Source organism: Chiloscyllium plagiosum, chromosome 31 (genome assembly GCF_004010195.1).
Source record: "Chiloscyllium plagiosum isolate BGI_BamShark_2017 chromosome 31, ASM401019v2, whole genome shotgun sequence".
NCBI lineage: Eukaryota > Metazoa > Chordata > Chondrichthyes > Orectolobiformes > Hemiscylliidae > Chiloscyllium > Chiloscyllium plagiosum.
In genome coordinates this window covers 23,717,187-23,733,063 of record NC_057740.1, presented here as the reverse complement: position 1 = coordinate 23,733,063, position 15,877 = coordinate 23,717,187, and positions in this window count along the sequence as shown.

The window sequence follows — 15,877 nt, the reverse complement described above, 5'->3', positions numbered from 1 at the left end:
ACATTTAGTCAGAAATAAAACATTGACATTGTTTTGTTTAGCAAATAAATGTCAAAAGATATCTGGAAATGTTCAGCTGGGAAGAGAACTGAGAAATTAACATTTCAGAACAGGAATGAGAATATGTTCACATCTGAAGTGTTATGCTGGCTACTTCTTCCACAAGTGTTGACTGAGATATTTCATGTTTTCTAATTTTATTTCAGTTTTCTCAGATCCTGCTCTTCTAATTCATTTCTGATATGTTTGAGTGAGTTTAACGGTGCAATAGGAAGAGGGATTGTATGAAGGCAAGACAGCTAAATGAAAGGAGGTATATCGGCATTTAGACATCTTTAAGGTCAGCTAAGATCATCAGGAACACAAACATGATTTCAAATGTGGGACAGGATCAAGGAGTCTGAATGGCCGTCTCCAACGGCCTAGGATTCCTTGAGGTAGCTTCTGCGGCATCTACTAGCCCGGATTCCACCGGCCCAGTGTGGTGGTCTTCCTTGGCTTTTGCAGCATCTTCAGCGGCTTGGTGGTCCAGCCTGGGATTCCAACAGCCTGAGACTCAGTGGCTTTGATGCTGCCTTTCTGCAGCAGTGGAGAATGTAGCTCCTGTCCTTTCCTTGACCTTGCAAAACCATGAGCCAAGAATCGAATAAAGACGGACTTTGTCCTAATTTTTCTTTCACGAATGATTTCTGTTATTAATATTGGCGCTGGGATAAGGTGACTTAAACACCTTCCACCGTATTTTTTGTAAAAATACAAGTAACAATAAATTACTGTTTTAAATTCTATTCCATGATTGGGGAAGAATCTCTGGCAGCACCAATCTTATTTAAATCTCAGTTATAAAAGTTCACTATCCTTTCCTTTTTGTGAAAAGTGTATGCAATTTTGTAATGCTCAATCCTCCAAAGTAATGCATGATGTAGTAGAATTCTTAAACACTGTGACAAAGGAGGATTTATTAACCAAGTTATTTGTTCCAAAAAGACATCTCAAGTAAGGCATATTAAGTTCCATGGCAAATTGACCTTTTGCATCAAGCACCAGATTAATATCTGGAATAAAAGCCTACATCAAAGCAAGGAACAAAATTCAGCAATAGATCACATGGCATTTTTGGTCAATACAAATTTTATACAATGCATTACATATTCAAGAAGACAGCAGCAGAGACTTCCAAATGGATATATAATGTTGTCTTGTTTGCAGTGCCGTAAATGTTGATTTTTGAAGAGGATTCAAAAATAATGGCTATATTAATCCCTTGGAATCATTCTAATCCTTGCCATTTATGATACAGATTCTTAGCAAAAATATAACTCTCATACTACTTCTCGTCACCAAAATCTGATACTGATCACAAAAGAGAATTAACAACTAGGACATTATGAATGCAGATCCATTAAGTAATAGAACATAGAGCATTACAGCGCAGTACAGCCCCTTCGGCCCTTGATGTTGCACCGACCTGTGGAACCAGTCTGAAACCCTTCTAACCTACACTATTCCATTCTTGTCCATATGCATATCCAATGACAATTTAAATGTCCTTAAAGTTAGTGAGTCTACTATTGTTGCAGGCAGTGTGTTCCATGCCCCTACTACTCTGAGTAAAGAAATTACCTCTGACCTATATCTATTGCCCCTCAGTTTGAAGCTATGCCCCTCATGCTAGCCGTTGGAGTCTACTATTGTTGCAGGCAGTGTGTTCCATGCCCCTACTACTCTGAGTAAAGAAATTACCTCTGACATCTGTCCTATATCTATTGCCCCTCAGTTTGAAGCTATGCCCCTCATGCTAGCCGTTGCTATCCGAGGAAAAAGGCTCTCACTGTCCAACCTATCTAATAATTACCTATTAGATCCTATCAAGTTCTATGACCTCACAATATTGCATGAAGTATGCACAATCTCTAAGCAAATAAAATTCCATTGCCACACCTTCAAACATCACCTCATCTAATACCCAAACCAGTGCTACTAACCTAGTCATGAGGACACATCCTCCACATAATGAATCAGCCCCACCAATGCTCCTGCTCATTGAATACATTCACTAACATTTAGTTCATTGAACCCTAGTTGAAAAGAGGAGTTCTCCAGAGGTGTGTAATAACATTTCTGAATAAGATTAGGAAAATAAGGTAAATAAAAAAAGTTGGCGAATTCCTTCCTTACCCTTTAAATACTTCCATGCAACTAGATACAGCAATATTATTCATTTCCAGCAAGCCTGGGTTTGAGTTCCACATACTTCAGAGGTATATCATAATGTCTCTGAACAGATTGATTATGGGAAAGAAAAGAAAAAGATATAGTAGACCAAGGGGGGTGGGGCCCTCTTGTGGTATGGGGGTGGGGGGTGGGGCCCTCTTGTGGTATAATGGTTGTGTCCCTACCTTGGAATCAAGAGATTCCTTGGGTTCAAGTCCCACCAGCTCTAAAGGTGTGTAGTAACATCTTGGAACAGGCTGATCAGGAAAACAGGTTAAATAAAAGAGGAGTTAAGTGCCTTGGTGGGCTGTTTGGGTCCCTGCTATCATTTTGAAATTCATACAATTAAATTTAACTCTGCAAAAAGCAGAATGGAACAATGCACACATCCCTGTTGGCACAATTGTTTCTACTTTCTTTAAACTTAAATCCTGCTTTAAAGCAGTTTTTGAATATATTTGACCAAATATGGCATTAAGCGTCCCTAGCAAAACTGGAGCCAATGGGAAGTAACAAGAAAATTCTACTAAGGTGAATATCATAGCCACCAGAAAAGGAGATGGTTGTGGTGGTTGGATGTCAATTATCTCAGGAAAGGACATCACTGCAAGAATTTTGCAAGGTGCTGTCTTGGGCCTAAGCATCTTCAGTTGCTTCATCTCCATCACCTTCTCTCTACCATAAGTGGGATATTCACTGATGATTGCACAATGTTCAGAATCATTTGAGATTCTGCAGGCACTATGTCCATATGCACCAAGATCTTGACAATACCCAGGCTAGGGCTAATAAGGGCAAATAACATTCGTATCATACAATTGCCCCAACAGCAGAGAACCTAATTATTGCCCCTTGACATTCAATGGAGGTGTCATCATAGAATTCCCCATTGTCAACATCCTGGGCGTCACCATTAATCAGAAACTGAACTGGGCAAACCGTATAACTGCTGTGGCTACACACGAAGGTCAAGGCCTGGGAGTTGTGTTGCAGGAAGCTCACCTCCTGACTCCCTAACATCTGTCTACTATCAACAAAGTATAGCTCAGGGGTGTGATGGAATAGTCTCTATTTGCCTGGATGAGTGCAGCTCCAGTCATCCTCAAAAAGCTTGACACCAGACAGGACAAGGATCTGGATTAGTGGTGCTGGAAGATCACAGCAGTTCAGGCAGCATCCAAGGAGCAGTAAAATTGACGTTTCGGGCAAAAGCCCTTCATCAGGAATACAGGCAGAGAGCCTGAAGATAAGTGAGAGATAAGTGAGAGGAGGGTGGGAGTGGGGAGAAAGTAGCATAGGGTACAATAGGTGAATGGGGGAGGGGATGAAGGTGATAGGTTGGGGTGGGGGGGGGGAGGGTAGAGTGGACAGATGGAAAAGAAGATAGGCAGGTAGGACCAGGCAGGACAAGCTCATTTAACTGACACCTCATCCATCACCTTTATATTCACTCCTTTTACCACTGACACACAATTGCAACAGGGCATACCTTCATCAAGACTTCTCTGATAACACCTTAAATCATAAATTCTCTACCACATAGATGGACAATGGACACAGATACACTGCAACTTTGCTTAGAATTTCCCCTCCAAACCACACACCATCCTGACATGGAACTCCATTAGTGTTCCTTCAAAGATGCTCAGTCGAAATGTTCCCTTTCTAACAGGGATTCACTAAGTCAATTTCTCCTGGGCAACTAGGGATTGGCAATAATTGCTGTCCTAACAAGTGATGTCCACATAACAGGAAGGAATAAAAAAATGAAGACTGAAAGTTGACTACGAAATTTTGTTTAAATTTTAAACCAGGCAATTTGACTGTGGACTGTGATTGATCAAGGAATTAACACAAGAAAAGAACCAGAGCAAGGTTTGTGGAGTTACTTTGGTAATTACTTTGGTATTTCTTGCAAGTTATCCAAATAAGTGCAAGGCAAAACATTTTGACATTAAGATTCATTCTGAACTATTCAAGGTGGCAAAAATGGTACATTTACACAAATACTAATTTTTAACATTTTATTGTGATATTGATACACTTGCAGACACCAGTAACCCGCTCCCCTTTAAGTTAAATCCATATCGTACCATTCCCCTAACGTCTTAACTGCACTCATGCTGTTAATTGTTGCTCCTGAAAATATATTACTTCTGCTCTGTTGTTTCTCTTGCTTTAATTCCCTTTTTAACTTATTTTGATGAAAATGTTATACTATGCAATGCTGTTACTGTTGTCTGTTGCTGTGGTTACTATTGTCTAATTTGATTGTTACTGCGACCTGCTGCTACCATTCTTTTACTGCTAAGACACATTTCTTAAAAACTAACAAAAATTCAAACCCATAACAATATTTGCCACAGACCCCTCCCAAAATCTGTCATTGTGCATTTTGTAACAATGTCATCTCCCGGGTTTGTGAATAATCCACTAATATATGAAGATGTTCTTGATGGGGAGCATCCTGGGTACTTGATCAGGTGGGATTCGGTCTGACTGAAAAGTGCTTAGCATTTTGAAAGAACACATGCACACAATCAGATAGTCACTCCATATCATGTCGGCAGTATGTGTGAACTCATGACTTGTTCAGCTACATCTTGACTGATACATTGAAAAAGTCACTCTGTATCAGTAAGATGTTCGAGGCCTTGGACTGGTGCAAGACAGACTTTGGCCAATTTCTGAAAAATTTCCATTACAAAAGGCCATTTTAAAGTAACAAGTTATGACTAAAATGTTGGCTTCTTTCAAGTTGAATGTGTTACTGCATTTGATTCCCAAGTGACTGATGTAAGATTGCCTGTGGCTTTTTAAACCACTTCTGTTTTCTTCCTGAGTGAAGACCTGATGAATTCACTTTTGCTGTCAGCTTTTAAATTTGAACATGTTCTTGCTGAAGGACTGGCTAGAGATCTAAAGCAGTTTAGAAACAAGCTAAAGTTTACTAGGTTACACCTCCCATCATCATAAAAGATAGAAATTTTGGGTGACAGGCCAATTGATTCATTTAGGCCCATGCATTAAACTCATACATTTTCTGGAGCTGAATCATATTTCATACTAAATTATGCTTACTCAGAACAGCTCAATTCTGCTGAATCATTTTTATAAATGCTCACGATCATTTTTCTCGATTATCTCTGAAGTATTGTGACACTTTTTAACTTTTGACTACCTTGGGGCAAACTAGTGAAGGGATATACTCTGATATGAAGGGTTTTAATTTGGTGATAGAAATGACAAAATCATTGCTTCGTAATCATTACATGAAAATGCTTTATATATTCATATAACAATCTGTTAACCAAACTTTCAACCCATTTAAAATACAAAAGCATTAAGCTAGCAGACAAGAAAATGTGGTACAAATTTTGGAAAGAATAGGCACTGTAATATTATAAGTGGTCTTTTCTAAGTTTATATTTTGATTTAGATCTCAATTAGTGTTTTCACTTTATAAGTATACAGATTATTTACACTTCATTGTGCAGAAACACATGCAGAGTATTTTTCATAGGGCTTGTATTGTAACTTCCAGGCTGTGCAGCCACACACTCACGCAGTTTAGCAAGAATATTGATCTCAATCATTCCTTGCTCTAACAATGTCATCCTATAAGATTTTCACACTTCTAACAAATAAATGGATCATCATCTCATGATAAATAGAAGTATACACACCATCTCATTTTGGGATTGAAAAAAAAATGACAGTAATTTACCTCATTGTAAGTTCACCTTCTGTCATCCACTCCTTAAGTGCTATTGATGATAGATATTGAAAAGGCTTTAGATTAGCCTGTTCCTCTTTTAACTCTAAAGATATTTGCACTGTTCTAAGTATCTCCTACAAAGCATTAAGCAGAGTGACCAGCAATATTAAAAAATGACCAGTCAAGGAACAATTTTGTAGTTGCACACAAGCTTTGCAATGCCACAGGATGTGATTACAGATAACTTAAACTACAGTAACATTGTATATCTGTAGCACAGAAGTGTTCAATTAATATAAGTTCACACTTAAAGGTTAGCCACATGTTTGACTGTGAAGCACTGAATTCCAATTTGGCAGTGATAAACTGTGGTCCACCTATTGATCAAACTCTAATGTCTTAGGTAAAAAACTCTACTCAGTTCTCAAATGGGATGTGAGATTCAGGAGCAATTGGGCATATAAAGTATCAAACAAAGTATCATCAACAAATGATGTCAACAGCTGTCTGTCTGTCCAACTTTAGGGAGGTTATGCACTTACTAATGTAAGGAACAGACATACAGAAAAAAATTATTTAAAGTCTGTGAGAAGATTTGTAGCTCAGGTGCTCGTTGTTGTGGTTCTGTTCGCCGAGCTGGGAATTTGTGTTGTAGACGTTTCGTCCCCTGTCTAGGTGACATCCTCAGTGCTTGGGAGCCTCCTGTGAAGCGCTTCACAGGAGGCTCCAAAGCACTGAGGATGTCACCTAGACGTGGGAGAAAACGTCTGCAACACAAATTCCCAGCTCGGCGAACAGAACCACAACAAAAGTTATTTAAATTTAGAGGCACATGTACCAAGTTAAAACAATGATGCAGATAGTTGTCTTTCACAATCTAGTTACATACTGAGAAATGGGTTCGTTACATTATCCATTCACTGTAAATGCTATGAAGTGTATTGACATAATGTATGTAACAAAAAGCACCCTAAAGGCTCATTCTAAAGTGCTTTAAAAGCCAGAACAGTGAAGCAGCTGATGGTGGTAACGGAAGGACCTCTGCTTTAGGCACAAACTGACCTTGGGTTCTCATGTATGTGACTGCATTTATCAGACAAACTGTGCAGAGTCTGTCACTCAATATCTGACTTTCATCCATTATGGGTTCCCCTTTTGTAATAACCTTTCAGCAGCTTGCCTCTCTGTGCTTCAGAAACAGAAAATAACAGCTCTCATTCTGGAAAGGATGACTGCTCACTATTTGGGAAAAATCAATTGTTGTTAAATTACTTAATTCCTTAAAGCTGAGCGAGTAGAGACAACTGAGCATCTGTTGCCTTGCAAATGCAAAAGGTGCTCCTGTACATGAGAATTCAGTGTGTTGTCTGAGACAAGAATAGATTGTTCCTAGAAACTCACGTAAGATTTATTTCTAACCGATTACCTTCAAACTTGTGCATGTTCACGGTATTAGTTAATGATTATTGCATATCTGTGAACTACATCTAAAATGTTGAGTCCAAGAAACAGAAAATACAAGCTTTTAAATAAGGTTTCCCAATGCTTTACTAAATATACTGTTTACATATGACTTAGGTGGAATTAACATGTCAAGGTGATACAGTAGGCAAAAGTGAGGACTGCAGATGCTGGAGATTAGAGTCAAGAGTGTGGTGCTGAAAAAGCACAGCAGATCAGGCATTATCTGAGGAGCAGGAGAATTGACGTTTCGGGCAAAAGCCCTTCATCAGAAAGGTGATACAGTATGCAACTCTGTTCTCATGATTGTGCCTGACATTAACTGTGACAGTATAGCAGTTGAACGCTAAACTGACAAACTTCAGATATTGTTCACTTCAATATCAAACAGAAATGATTTGCTGTTGTTTAAAGGCCAGTTTGTAAGTAGATAGGTGTTGGTAGGAATAATGTACACTATCTGCTTTAATGACTAAAGCATAGCTCTAACCATTATTGCAGGAATCTATTGGGTTACATATGTATGCATTTCATACTATCATTGCAGTATACACGCCAACTCATTTTGGGATTGGAAAGAAAAGAAATGACAGTAATTTACCTCATTGTATGTTCACCTCAGGCAAAGTATAAGTAAGCTAAAGGCAGATTAGGCTGGAGAAGAAGTCTGTTGAAGAAATAAGTGGGAGTCTGAACAACCGTGATGATCTGTATTTTGCAAATGGTGGATTAGAAGAATCATGGACGACTGCATCTGACCATTACATTTAAGTATTAGACCCTTATATACAACAATTTACATGCTTGGGATATGTGAAGAGGCTCCCCATCTCTCACAAAGGTATGACTTAAACTGGTTCTATAGTGAAAGCAATACTACAACAGACATAAGTGAAATCATACTGAGAAAAAGGATGGCTTGTTTACAATTATGCAGCAATAATGGGATCTATCCTGTGTTTGCTCACCGTATTTTCTTCATCCTTTCCCTCTCACAACATCTCAGTTCAGGTCTGACTTCCTCACCTGAGGGAAATGGGGCATGTTCTGTGATTTTGTTGACTTGGGGTGGTCGTCCAGTTCATTTTGGCCAACCCTAACAGGTTCTGGCCCATGCACAGGTCCTGAACCTCCTTGGTTCGAACTACTGCAGGCTTCGGGATTACAGGAGGGCAAGCTGGAGTGACAGGGCACTTCTGAACTGGGCTGAGAAGAAGCTTCTAGGGTGTCTGTGTGTCACTCCTCCACCCTGTAGCTACATGCTGGCAAGAACCTACCTCCTAGAGTGGAAGGGGAATCTGTAATGAGTCAAAGTTCCTCATCCCACTGTACATGGCTATCAGGCTAAAATGTCAACTCTTCTGCTCCTTAGATGCTGCCTGACCTGCTGTGCTTTTTCCAGCACCACACGTTTGGCCTGAAGCGCTCAGCAACAGCTCCCCTCTGAGGAGGATTTCTGTGAAACATTCCGAAGATTCTCTGGCAAGCCATTGACCTGAACCCTCCAACAGTGCAGAGCCTTACATCTCAGTGGATCGCCAGACCCAACTCAGGGGCACAAATAGTTGAACAAGTTTTCTTAACATTGGCTGTTTGAGCAAAGTCTCAGCTGAGTGACTATCCTCTGTATCATTCAGGATTCTGACTCATGGTTGACCGTGAAGTTCTGAAGTCCATGGGGTAAGTCCTGCTCTTGATGTGGGATATTTTGTTAATGGTGCAATAATCAAGAGAAATGATGGAGATATTTGGAGTACCATGTCCAGTTCTGGTTGACCTGTTATAGGAAGGATATTAGTAAGCTGGAGAGAGTTCAGAATAGGTTTACCAGGATGTTGCCAGGAATGGATAGTTTGAGTTGTAAGGAGAGGCTGGATGGGTTGGGACTTTTTCTTCTGGAGCGAAGGAGGTTAATGGATGACCCTACATAGGTTCATAAAATAATGAAGGATACAGATAAGGTGAATGGTAAATGTCTTTTCCCGAGGGTGAGAGATTTCAAGACAAGAAGGGCATAGTTTTAAGGTGAGAGAAGAAAGATTTAAAAAGAGACATGAGCTGCAACATTTTTACAGAGAGTGGTTTGTGTACATAATAAACTTCCAGAGGAAGTTATGGATGCAGATATAGTTACAATATTTAAAAGACATTTGGATAAGTACATGAATAAGAAATGGAGGGATAGGGGCTAAGCGCAGGCAGGCAGGAGTAGTTTAACTTGGGCTTATGATCGGCATGGACTATTTGGACTGTAGGGTTTGTTTTCATACTAGATGACTCTATGACTCTACCTGTTTTATCTCCACAACTGGGGGTAGACTGGTTCCAGACATACAGATGGTATCACCAACAGCATGTAGCTGAAACAATGGAGTGAGGGTAGGAAGTATTCAAAAGCTTTTCCTAGTGAATCTCCAGTGATAACACGGTGCAGCTGAGCATAGAAGCTATTGCTCTGGCTAAAATAATTAAGTGTAACTGAGTCAAAACAGTCTCACTGGACTCCAACAACAGTGGAAAAGCATTGACTGAGAATTGTTGACATTGATAAAAACTGTAGAAAGGTTGAAAAAGACAAGGCAGACAGTGAACCATGCCCACAGTCCATTTCTCAATTCATTTACGGTCATTTGAATCTCTCGGGATTTAGGTGATAATTACATATTCTTTAAAATATTGGAGAGTAAAAGAAAGGTTTGCATTGATCAACAGTGATGTTTGAAAATGGTAGTTTTGAAGAAGGATTGGGACAATACTTGAAGATAGGTCAGCTCAGTGAAGCTATGAAGGTCAAAGTGAGCGAGATGAGGCCATAGGAAGGATTGAGGAGATAGGGGATCAGGCTGGCTGGTTACATAAGGAGCAAAGAGGAAAGCAGCAAGGCATAGTAGTCTAAAGAAATGGTCTGAGTCTTTGTGAAAAAGAAGTTTGTTGTTGAAGAAAGGTTGGAAGGGATACAGAACTAAACAGCAGTGATAACAAGATGCCTGATGGACTTACAGCAACAAAGGAGTGGACTTGATTGGGAACAAAAATGAGGATAACAGCATCAAAAGCAGAGATATGGGGAAAGATGGCATAATCACTTGCTGCAGATGGATAATGATAAATGGAAGGCCAGAGGCCTTGTGAATTTAATAGTGCAATTGGAAAGGTTTCGTTCAAAAATCAGGAGGATGGAGGATTGGAATGGATAAGAGGCCGTAGCTGGCAATGGAATGGAGTAGGGGGTGTAACAGGTAATGGAATGGATGAGGTGTTGTAGAGGACAATGGAGAGTGGAAGGAAGTGGTCTGAGATAGTGGTGTTAGTAATTGAATCCATCCTGGATTTCATATTTTTGTCCATGGCTCCACGCATCTACAATTGGATTGAACGTTACTACTTCCAGAAGCTTCAGGCAGATTGGGATGCCTATCCATACAGCAATATCAACGACCTCTGGGCACAATTCACCTTGTGCTGAATTTCGGTGGGTAATGCCATGGAAAATACATATGACACGCAGCTTACATTTAACTGCTTCAAGATCTCACCCTTAAACATTGCCAGAAAGTATCAGCTCCAGAAAATTGCGACATCGATGAGATTTGTATTGCTGCATTTAAAACAGGATATCAGCAAAATTCAACAAAGTTCTTGATAATAAAAGTCAGTCCCAACTAATATTCCATTAATTAGTGTAATCAGCTAGGCATATTTTCAGCATATTATTCAATGTAATTGATTATTAATCAAACTGCAGTACAGTCATTGCACTCCTATAATCATTGCAGGTGCAGGGAGCCATCTTTCAGTAATATAACTGTATTGATCACCATACAACCCATCAATGTTTTTAGGGCCAGGCTTAAAGTTCTCAAAACAGGCTCTGCATAGCACAGCAGATTATGCTGGAGCTGTTGTTGGCCTCCGGGTTTAGCTGCTGATTTACCATAGTCTGACAATGCTTCCTGGTCAGATGTCCATGACATTACTCTCAGTTGACTGCAACACATTTCCCTTTATTGCTGATGTGCAGGGAGGAGAAGCTCATGTTGTTTTTTCTTCATAATCAATCATTTATTTTTCCCCTTCCAATTCCACAATAATACAGGGATGGTTACGAAGATTTTGTTAAAAGAAAGGTGGTTAAAAAAAGTCAGCAAAGGATGCAGGCTGATTTGAAACACATTTGAAAATGGATCAGAAATTGAAAGCTTGCTTTGAACAAAGCAATGTGCAAAGTTTTGAACCAGTAAGGTTCCGGATCTCTACAAACATGCACATCATTGCCATTTTCAGTTGTCAGGTCTGCTTCAAAGCGAATACCGCCCACCTTTTCAAAAGGATCCATATGCAATTTCATGCCTCCTTGGTTTGTAGCAGTATTCACTCACCACTGTTATACTTCGGTCCTGCCATAGACTTGTGTAGCAGTGGGGACTGAACACTCGTACCTGCCTGTCAATACCTGCTGTGAGTTTTATCAGTTTTCTCGCAGGGAAATAATAGTCCAGTCTTGACCCATGAGTACAGAGCTCCTAAAATTATGATTGCTGGACCCTTCAATATCTCAGAATAAAAGCTAAAAATCACACCACATGTAAGGCTCAGTAACTTTGGGAAAGAAAGAACTGCAAGGAGAAGAAATCAACAGATAAACAAAATAATTCTACTTTGTGAAATTATCTGTCAATCTGTAAAGACCCAGACTGTTGAATAAAAATAGTTTCTCTTTGAATATTTTGAGATACTACTTTCTTTGAGAAGCTGATATAGAAAGTCAGGAGATAGATGAATATGTTTTGACATGGTTACATACTTTGTCTGTTATACCTTAATGGCCATACTTCTAACTTATACTAAAGCCACTAACATAAAATTATATTTACTGTGGCACAGCGGATTTTCAGGTGCCAAATTTTGTTCAAATGGCATTTATTCTTCTTCAGTTAAACTCTTATTCTACGTGTAGTAGAGAAGCAGATTGATGAACATAAAGTGCATATTTTCTAAAAATGAATACCTTTTGACTTATATTTTCATTGAGTTAGGTAAGGTTATTTGCTCTGGTTAATTAGTAAAAGATTTTTCTGAGCAACAAACAAAGCCATATCTGTTAAGATAATGACTGTGTAACCAGACCACTTCAGAAAGATGTTCCAGCTTGTACATATAGATTGCAGAATTATACATTTAAAACTTACCCTTAATTAAACAGACAACCAATCAGGTCTCCAGAGAAATGAAGAAGAGCAATATGGCTTTTAAATATACATATATTTAAGTAGTATCTACCTTTCCACCAAGCAGGCTGTAGAAATTAAGATTTTTTTTAAGAATTGATTTCAAGTATATTACAGACACTGGCTCCTTAAACATCCCATGAATTAACAAAACAAAACCAAAATGATATTGCTTCAGAAGTGTACATAAGACTGATGTTTTTACACACAGATCAAAAAAAGACATGTTTGTTTCTTAATCTTAAGTACATAGGAATCAGTACACATGATATTTGTAAATGAATCATATTTCCTTTCTATTACATTACTGTGATAGCCAATACAAAGGAAGGGTCATCTCTTTAGAATCTGTTTAAACAGGTTAATGTTCCACTAAATTAACAAAGAGAGGAAAGCCAAAAATGCATTGCATTTAATTTCCAAATAGAGAATGTTCATTTTTGCATCTGGACTTTGGACACTTTACACATTTTATTTCTACTCCCACTTCCTCTGAGTCAAATTTCCTTTGGATTAAGAAATCTCAAATCAATTCGCCCATTCAATTCATTAAAAACAAAATACTGCGGATGCTGGAAATCAAAGAAAAGCATAAATGCTGAAGAAACTCAACAGGTCTACCAGCATCTGTGGAAAGAGAACATTAGTTAAGTTTTGAGTCCAAAGATTCTTATTTGGAAGAGTTCTGAAGAAGGGAACATTAATTCTGTTCCTCACTGCATAGGTGATGCCATGCTGGCTGTGGCTCTCCAGCAATTCCTAGTTTTATATTAGCCCCTTTAATTCAAATCAGTTTAATTTGAACACACAGGGGCATGGATGATGTCTTTTCACTAAGGTGAGGGAATTCAAAACCAGGGGGCATAATTTTCACGTGAGAGGAGAAAGATTTAAAAGGAACTTGAGGGACAATTATTTTGACACAGAGCGCGATTCGTATATGGAATGAACTGCCTGAGGAAGTGGTAGGTGCAGGTATAATTACAACAATTAAAAGATTTTTGTACAGGTACATGAATAGGAAAGATTAAGAGGGATATGGGCCAAACACAGACAAGTGGGACTAGTTTAGTTTGGAAAACTTGGTGGGCATGGATGAATTGGAGCAAAGGATCTGTTTCCATGCCATATGACTCGAGACAAAGTAAAGTAAAAATAATCTCCATTTTTTCCCCCCAAGCTATGTTCACTCTGCACTACAATAAGTGAAATATAAGGGACTTGAAACATTTCTCTTAATCTTGTTCCATTAAATTTGGTTTCAACTTCAAACAGCTTTCAGAAGAAATCCTCTTAAAGGCTTTCATTGGCATATTTTGTTGGTGACACTAGCAGATACATTATCTTAGAAGGATTGTGGCTCAGCAAAAGGTTGTAGAGTCATAGAGATGTACAGCACAGAAACAGATTCTTCAGTCCAACTTGTCCATGCCGACCAGATATCCCAATCTAAACTAGCCCCATTTGCCAGAACTTGAACAATTTCCCTCAAAACCCTTCCTATTCATACATCCACCCAGACGCCTTTTAAATGCTGTTTGTAGCTTCCACCACTTCCTCTGGCAGCTCATTCCATACATGCACCACCATCTGTGTGAAAAAGTTACCCTTTAGGTCCCTTTTATATCTTTCCCCTCTCATCCTAAACCTACTCTGTCTAGTTCTGGACTACCTCATCCTGGGGAAAAGACCTTGTCTATTTATCCTGTCTATGCCACTCATGATTTTATAAACCTCTATAAGGTTACCCCTCAGAAGCTCTAGGGAAAACAGCCCTAGCCTATTCATCCTCTCCCTATGCTTTGCATTGGATAATACCTCACCAAGTACTAGTATTACCAGTTCAATCTCCATACCATAATAATACTGGTAAATGTTGATGAAATATTATATTGTAGTCCTTACTATCACTATAAAGCTATTGGCAGCCAGACTTGTGCTCCAATTGATTACCAGTTGATGATTCAAGAATTATTTACTTTCATAAGTTTAATGTAGTTCCAACAAAATTAGATATTTTTCATATAGACGTCTTTGCTAATAGATTGATCTGCCATTCATAGCTCCACAAGATGAAAACTACATTGAACTATTCAGGGCAGCATGGTGGCTCAGTGGTTAGCACTGCTACCTCACAGCACCAGCATCCCAGGTTTGATTCCAGCCTTGGGCGACTGTCTGTGTGAAGTTTGTACATTCTCCCTGTGTCTGTGCCGGTTTCCTCTGGGTGTCCCAGTTTCCTCCGGGTGCCCCAGTTTCCTCCCACAGTCCAAACAGGTGCATGTGAATTGGCCATGCTAAATTGCCCATAGTGTTAGGTCAGTTAGTCAGAGGGAAATGGGACTGGGTAGGTTGCTCTCCGGAGGGTCAGTGTGGACTTGTTGGGCCCAAGGGCCTTTTTTCCTCTGTGGGGAATCTAAATATTCTGTTTCCCAGCTGGCATTTACAAACAAAAAAACCAAAAGAACTGAGGATGCTGGAAACCAGAAACAAAACAGAAATTGCTGGAATAACTCAGCCGGTCTGGTAGCACCTGCAGGGAGAAATCAGAGCTAACATTTTGGGTCCAGTGACCCTGCTCCAGAACTGATGATGGCTAGGGAAACGTTGATTTTTTTTCATTCAGAAGTTAGGGTCGGGGGAGGGATTAAGGAGTAACCGATAGGTGAAGATAGAGCCCAAAGTGACAGAAAAATAGTTGTCAGACACAAGAGCGGATAACAGTCAGTCAAGAATGAATAGTGGTTAATGGGGACTATTAGTGGCTAACAATAGGTTGTGTGTAATAGCAGACCATGTGATAACAAGGCCTGCTGTGTGGCGGTTGCAGTAAGGACATGAGAGAAGGTGCCTCAAGCCTTAAAATTGTTGAACTCGATATAGAGTCCAGAAGACTGATGAATTCCCAAGTGGAAAATGAGGTGCTGTTCCTCCAGCTTGCACTGAGATCTTCTTGAAAACGGGGTATTGGGGAACAATTAAAGCAGAAGGAATGTGGCAGCGAAGTCCAGAGGGAAGCACAATGGAGACCATTTTACAAAAATTGCTATTCCCACTTCACAATAGATATCAAAACAGTAGTTGGAGGAGAACTACAACTTGCATTTATAATTATTTATTCGCATTTCTGCTTGTTAACAGATTATCCTGCAGTCACAGTTACACTGAAAATTGCATCAAGTTTTATTGGCTGAAGTTATGTGACAGGAGTAAAGACGTAATCCTAATAAAATATATGAATAATATCAATGCCATT